The sequence below is a fragment of the Pteropus medius genome, unplaced genomic scaffold, assembly GCF_902729225.1.
Source record: "Pteropus medius unplaced genomic scaffold, Ma_sr-lr_union100, whole genome shotgun sequence".
NCBI classification, from domain to species: domain Eukaryota; kingdom Metazoa; phylum Chordata; class Mammalia; order Chiroptera; family Pteropodidae; genus Pteropus; species Pteropus medius.
This window is the reverse complement of record NW_024340849.1, coordinates 21,453,979-21,461,084: the sequence shown is the minus strand read 5'-3', so window position 1 is coordinate 21,461,084 and position 7,106 is coordinate 21,453,979.

Here is a 7,106-nt window from a genome sequence, read left to right as displayed (position 1 = left end):
ATATCTGTTTACATGTCTGATTTTTGACACCCGGCAAGCCTAGCCAGTGGTCTACAGTCCTCATCTTCCCTTCAGGCCTCAATGCTGCCTTCATAATTCCCGCATGTCGTTTTCCAATGCCTGAATCCCTCTTCCTGTAAGTCTCAGACATTAGCTTGTTTGGCAGGATAACAGTCTCTTTCGTTAGCAGTGCTAGAAGAAGCACCCAAGCTGGAGAATGTTAGTGCGGATGGAGCCATAGAGAGCCTTTCCAAAACCCTCATTTCCAGAGAAACCCCAGGTTTTAAAGAACTTAAAAAAAAAATACTAGTGACTTGGCAAGTGTTTCATGACTTTCCTAAAGGGACAGCAGTCACTTCATAGTTGCTGATGGCCTTTATTTGATCAGAAAGCAGGCAGTGTTTTAGACTTTAACTGGATGGGGAGAAGAGGAGGTAACAAATAGAAATTTTGAGTTGTCTCTGCTTTAGAAACTGCTTCTCGGTGAGAGAAACATCCTCATCAGCTATAGTGTTCAAGCATCTGCCGCATTTAAGGAGGTTTTGATGAACAGAAAGTTTTTGAAACCTCCTATCATTACAGAGAAACAGAAATCAACGCATGAGAAATAGAAAGCCTGCAAATTTTGCTTACTCCTCTCAAATTTTAGAAAGTGAATTTAACTATGTGTTTAATGTTTGCTTATAGTTTATGGTAGCTATTATTTGAATGTATACTTTATACAAGGGACCCCAATACGCTCTAGTTCATATTGTCCATATTTAGAGCTTAGAGCCTAATTTTGCTATTTTAAATAGCCTTAGAGATCCATAGTTCCACCTTTTCTTTTATAATGTAGTATTTTTTCTTACCTATACTTCAATGCTGAGTTTTTTTGGTAGGGATTCAATGCCTGGTTAGTGTAGAATATCATGAGGAAACAAAATCAGAAGGCTGGCAATTCAGATGCCTTCTGCAAACATGAAGGAGCATTGCTTTCCTTAGAGACCCAAGCAGAGGCTGGATTTGTGGGCCATGACTCACAACACACACCCTCCGGTGCAATCACGAAGCTGTTCTCAGCCCACAAACATGCCAAGCTTCTCTCAGCTGACACTCAAGCTGCTTCCTGAAAGGCTGGTCCTTATTGTCCGGCCTTCACGCAGTGCTGCTCTGATGTTAAGGGCCTTAGGAGGACCATCTCTCCAGGAAGGCTCCCTCCTCCTTCTCCAGACACCGCCCATATTACCCAAATTCTTTCAGCACTAAATTGTGCAGTCTAGAGAAAGTACAGTTCCACATAGGCTGTTTTGCCTTTTGGCCAGAGGAATTGTATACCAGAGTGGGGCGGGGAGATCACTATTTAGAGTAAAAAGCCCAAGGAACCTCAGATGGAGCACCAACAGGTGGGGGCCACCCAGGAAAATGCTTAGGGAAGATCTTCAAGACCCTGGCACAGGGGTTGCTCCTGCAGTGCAGGCGATTCCCGTCCTATGGGTGGGCAGGAAGTAGAGGCCTCTGGCTAAACCACAGGAGCCACCACCAGTCTCCTTGGGCAGGAGGAGGCCTGCCTCCGTGTGTGCAAGCATCACCCTCCTATGACCTGTGGTAATCTGTCATGGTGACTGAGGACTGAGGGCACTCACCAAGACTATGTGAGGCAATTAGCACCAGGCAGAGGGTGGGACCTGATTAAGTGGCTTGATAGAGTTTAATGGGATGATGACACTTTGCCTAGAGCGCTGCCATGGACCAGTATAACCCAGTGTGTGACAGCATGCTCCTTGCTGCCAACTGGAATGTAGCTATGACTCCCTTAGACTCGCCATGGTGTCTCCAACCAAGATACTGGAATTTGTAAGCTGTCGCCAGGGGCTTGAATCTATCCCTTTACACTAAGTCTCGAGGACGGAGACGCTTGAGAGGGCTGCTTTCCAAACTTTCATGTGCATACAAACCCGCTGGGGAATGGTGATGCTGCTGGTCTATAGAAGACTTGAGAACATTAACAAGAGTATGAAATTAAACCTCCTCTCCTTCATGCGTGAGAATGGTCAGATCCACTATCATTACTTACCCATCAACATTTACTAAGCCTAAGAACTGGCACAATGATGGCACCACTGGCAGAAATACGGAAGTCACAGGTATGAACTGTTTTAGGAGAAAATAATAATAAAGGTGGCCTTTGCTTGAACGCCTATCATGTGCCCTGATCTTGTTTAATCTTTATATTTGGCAAGGTAGGTATTATTAACTTCCATTAATTTCGTAATGGAATTAAGGCTTGGAAAGGTGAAGTAATTTTTCCTGGGGTGTTATGGCTGGCTGGAATTTTAGCCTGGCCTGTCAAACGCTAAAGTCCATCTAATCTAATCCCACTGTGACACACTTCCTTATTTCGGAGGGTGAGGAAGTAGGATTAGGCTCAGCGCAGTGGTTCTCGACCTTGCCTCCGTGTTGGAATCACCAAGAGGACTTTCTCATACCCCAAACTCTCACACCCAAACCAATGACATCAGACTTTCTAGAAAAAGGACCCACTATCAGCACTTTTACAAAGCCCCCAGGTAATTCCAGTGTGCAGACAATACTGAGAACCACTGAGTTAATCCAACTCGTTTTCTAATAAGCGAGGAGCTGGTGGGCGAGGTACCGATCTTGTCAGAACTAGTACCTCTCAATACCCAACACTAGGGAAAGAAGAGGTGAGGGGGATGGGTGGAGGGGTAAGGGCCAGGACACTCTGAGTCCCTCTCTAGCTCTTGGTGGCCAATTGCTACAAAGCAGAAGAATGTCATTATCACTTCTGATTACTACAAAGGGTACTTTAAATCAGGCTGAGTTGACAAAACCGTGCAGCCAGCAGTAATTAAGGGTCTAGTTGAGACAACTGTGAGGGGCGTGAGCCATCTGCCAACTCCAGAGGCAGTCTCACTTTATTTAACACATCCATCCATCCCTTGCAGCATCTTGGCCTAATTAATGCCGGCTCTCTCCATGATGTTCCCTGGTGGGTAACGCTGACCTGGGTGCCTGGCTGGGAGTGGCCTCAGCCCATGCACTCGACCTCTGGTGGTTGATGTCTTTGCCAAGAGCCTATAGCCCTTAGCCAGCCCCCTGCTTCAGAGAGCCTAATTTGCAATGGTGGTGGCAGGCCAACCCACCTTTCCTTCCCAGCCCAATTATAAAATAAAGCTCAAGTCCTTAAGCTTGGGGCCAATATTATAATATCTTTAATGGTGAGGAAATAATCTAATGAGTTATAAATTACCCTCAAGAGAGGATGGGGAAACAGGGCCAGGCCAGTCCCCAACCCTCCTGTTTTCCCAACATTTCAATTCCTTCCTCAACCTAGTCTAAAGAGGTGGGAAAAGTTCTCCTCCTACCCCTTGAATATTGCCCCTCTCTGGGAAAATTTTCTTAATCCTGAAGAAAAAAGAACACCAGCGGAACCATTGCTAGCCAATATGAACCCTTTGTGCAAAGGCATCCTACCACTCCTTTCCCCAAGACATTTGAGTGCCACCTGCAGGAGCTTTGCAGTAAATACCTAAGTGTCTAGGATGTTAATGATGCCCCCTTAGACATAGTGCATTTGTGCAATGCACTACCTGCACACCCTTATGCTGTGGACATCAGAGACCTACATGATGGCCTGAATTTAATTTAAAACTGGAAAGAAGGTGATGCACGAGGGCATCTGATAAAAGTCATAGGTAGGGGTGGAGGCTCCTTTACCCTTCCTCCGTGTACAAGAGGAACCACCAGCTATTAAATAGAACTGAATAATGGCAGAACTGCATTTAAGAGCTAAAAATGGAGGTGCCTCAGTGCCTCCTGGCATCACCCATCCCCATGGTACCCTGGCAAGGACAGGCAATGGAGGTTTGAGAAAGACGTTTGTACTGCATGCCTGCTTGTCTCTTGGCTCCACAGCTAGGGAATGCCTACCACAAAAGGTGCTCCCCACACCCGCTGGTGGCATTCTGGGTCAGCGGGAGTTTGGGCTCTCATCTGGTGCCTTTTTGTGAGACTGTTTACCAAACTAAATGTCGTGGGCTCAGAACACACTGCCAAGGAATGTTCTGTTCCAAGCTTGCTGTCTTTGCTTCTCTTTTCATGGGGGTTGAGAGGATAGGAATTGAAGAATGAAAATGTTCTTTCTTTAGCACATTCTCTTCCATTTAGAAAAGGCCTGCTCAGTGCAGGATGCAGAAGAACTCTCTGCAGCAGTGTGGACCCTGCCCTTTACGCTCAACATGCAAATGATTAGTAAAGTTAAACTGCCTATAGCTAGATGGCTATCAAGCAGCAATCAAAATGAAACAGAGTTGGAATAATTTCTGAGTCAAATAATACATATTTAGAAATACCGACAAATGTTAGACATTATAGAAAAATATTAAAATCATATCATTATGAGTAGTTTTGTACTTCCTTCTTCCCCATTTCTTCATCTAGTTCTTATCTCCTCTTACATGTATTTTATGAACTTCCTCAAAAGCTCTCTGGAAAGAGAGAAATCTGTTATGAATAAAGAGCAATATTAGATCCTGACCATGTCATCCAGTATCTTCTGATCCAGGTGGGACTGTACAGCATATCATTTTTTTAATTAAAGATAATACCAGTGCTATTGCAGGGCTTTGGGAGGAAGGTGTCACTTGTTCGGTGAGGAATATGGACATAAATTGCTTTAAGTTCCCTGGAGTGTAGCGTGGGCAGGAGGCAGCTATGGAATCCAAACAGAGGAGAAGTGAAAGCTGGCTGTGAATGTTGAGAGGGTGGGGAGGGAGAAGGAAAGGAGAAAGCTTGCCAGGGGCCGAAAATGTATGAAGAAACTCAAAGAGGAAAAACACTCTGCATATGTTCTCTGGTGACTGAGCCAGACAGAGGCTCAGATAAGTTCAGAGAATGAAAAGAACAAAGGAACACACAACGAGCAGAAGTGCTGGAAAACTCTCAGGGGAGGCAAGGAATGGAAAACGGCGTCAAGGATTAAACACTCGGCAAGTGATACTTCATTAATGATACCAGGAGGTGCTGGAGAAAGAACAAGAAAAAGTCACTAAATTGTGTAATTCGTATGTTTAAAAATACTTAAGAACCCATGTATGCATTCGTTATTGGGTATCAGATTGTCCCTCTGATCTCCATCTTGAAGGTTCGAAGCCACAGCAACTCAGCAACAACTGACCTTGGCCACTTGGGATCTTGCATATGAGAACGTGGAGAGCTTTGTCAGCCACTTACCTGGCTCAGGGTTCTTGCCGAATACTTGTTTCCAGGCTCATAAATACGCCCCTTCTGATGCTAGAGCCAGAAAAAAGCTTTTTTCCCTGGTTCAAGCTGGGAGGAAGGACCCCTATGGGAATCCTCAAAGACAAACCAATCCTGATTGAGAGAAACAGACCTTGGAATGGTGGCACCTCTTCGTGTCAGGTACAGAGCTTTACAGATATCATCCCCAAACTTCATCACAACCTTATAAAGGAAGTAAATTACCCCACTTGACAATGAGTAATCTAAGGTTCAGAGAGGGTGAGTCACACACCTAAGGCTGCTTAGGTAAAGGACATGGCTAGTAAGAGACAATGCCGGGATTCAAAGGCAGGTCTCTCTGATTCAGAATCCCACGTTCTTTGCACTACCTTGTGAATACCATATAGCAGGGCTGTATTTTGTGCAGCACATATGGTGTGATGAGGTATAGCTTTATAGGGACCAGGGAGAAGCCAAGGAAGAAGTGTGGAGGAAGAGATGGTTCTGGAGAGAAGACTTGAGACTCCATCCATACCCTGAGCCCCAGACCAAGGCCACTGAAGTAGAAGGCTATGTGGGTGCAGTGGAGAGGTGTCTTCAGGGAAAGGTCTATAAATACATGTTGATGGTTGGTTTGCACTGGTTTCAGCCTACCAATAACCAGTGTTGTGGCTAGCCTCTTGTGGTTCTTATGACAGTCGTGAGACACCCTCCATCAATAACCATCAGGAAACTTTGGTAAAGGTTTATTACTCACAGGACCTGGAAATCACAGACCCAGAGACATACAACAAGGTCATGCGTAGAGAGAGAAAATATATGTTTGCATGGGCCTGGTGTTCTGTTTTTACTGGGAATGAGAGTGGGGGGCCTAGGGTTTCCTATACATTTTCTTGTTGACCTCGAGAAGAAATATACCTGTCAAAAAAGACTCCTGTGGTTAACTGGGCCCAAACTTACCATTAGAGTCTAGCATCCATTGTTTCCTTGGGTCCTCTCACACAGGCTGCATTTCAGAGAAAAGCCACAAACTGGGCTGCCACGTCTCCTGCATTGTGTTCCTGCTGGCTGAACTGACCTTTACAAAGGAGATCCTAGAATCACATTTGGACCAATGGGCTGAGACCTATCCCATCCTATTAGAGCTGCCCAACTGTATCCTCATTTACAGCTTTACTGACCAATCATAGTGGATCCATAACAACCAATTTGGACGTACAATTCTGACCAATCAGGACAGTGCTATGTGGACCAATCAAACTGCAAATTTGGATTTCTCATTTGCATAGAGTGAATGATCAACCATTTGTGCAATTCTTTCATTGTCATTACTATCATTATCATCATTATTACTATGAGGGACTGTAGCCCATTTGCATAAATAACTTATGGAAACACTCACGTGATTGCTTTCATTCCTATACCAGGCCCTCAGATTGTCCTCTTGCTATTCATTTTTCTCTTTCAGGGTAACCCTAGAAGTTTATTTTCTCCTTATTTTATAAGGAAAAAATGTTGGTGGAAGCTATGACTGAACCTCAAAACTGATCATGAATCTGGAACTATGGTCTCCTTCTCAGGCCCCAGATACACAAACCCTCGGCTGCAGGAGGCACCTAGAGGGAGGGAGTCCTCAATAGAGCAAGGAACCCTATGGTTTGGCAGGTGTCCAGGGAGTGGAGCCAGAGAGTTTCCCCTGCCTCGCTGATCACTGACAAGGGGATCCAGGCCAGCCTGAGTCCCAGAGAAGGGAAAGACTGATGACATCTGCACAGCTTTCTTGGGTGAGAATTAATTCTGTGCTCATGAAGTACACTGAGTTAGAGTTCTGCCATAACAGATCATGCCACAAAATTGACAAT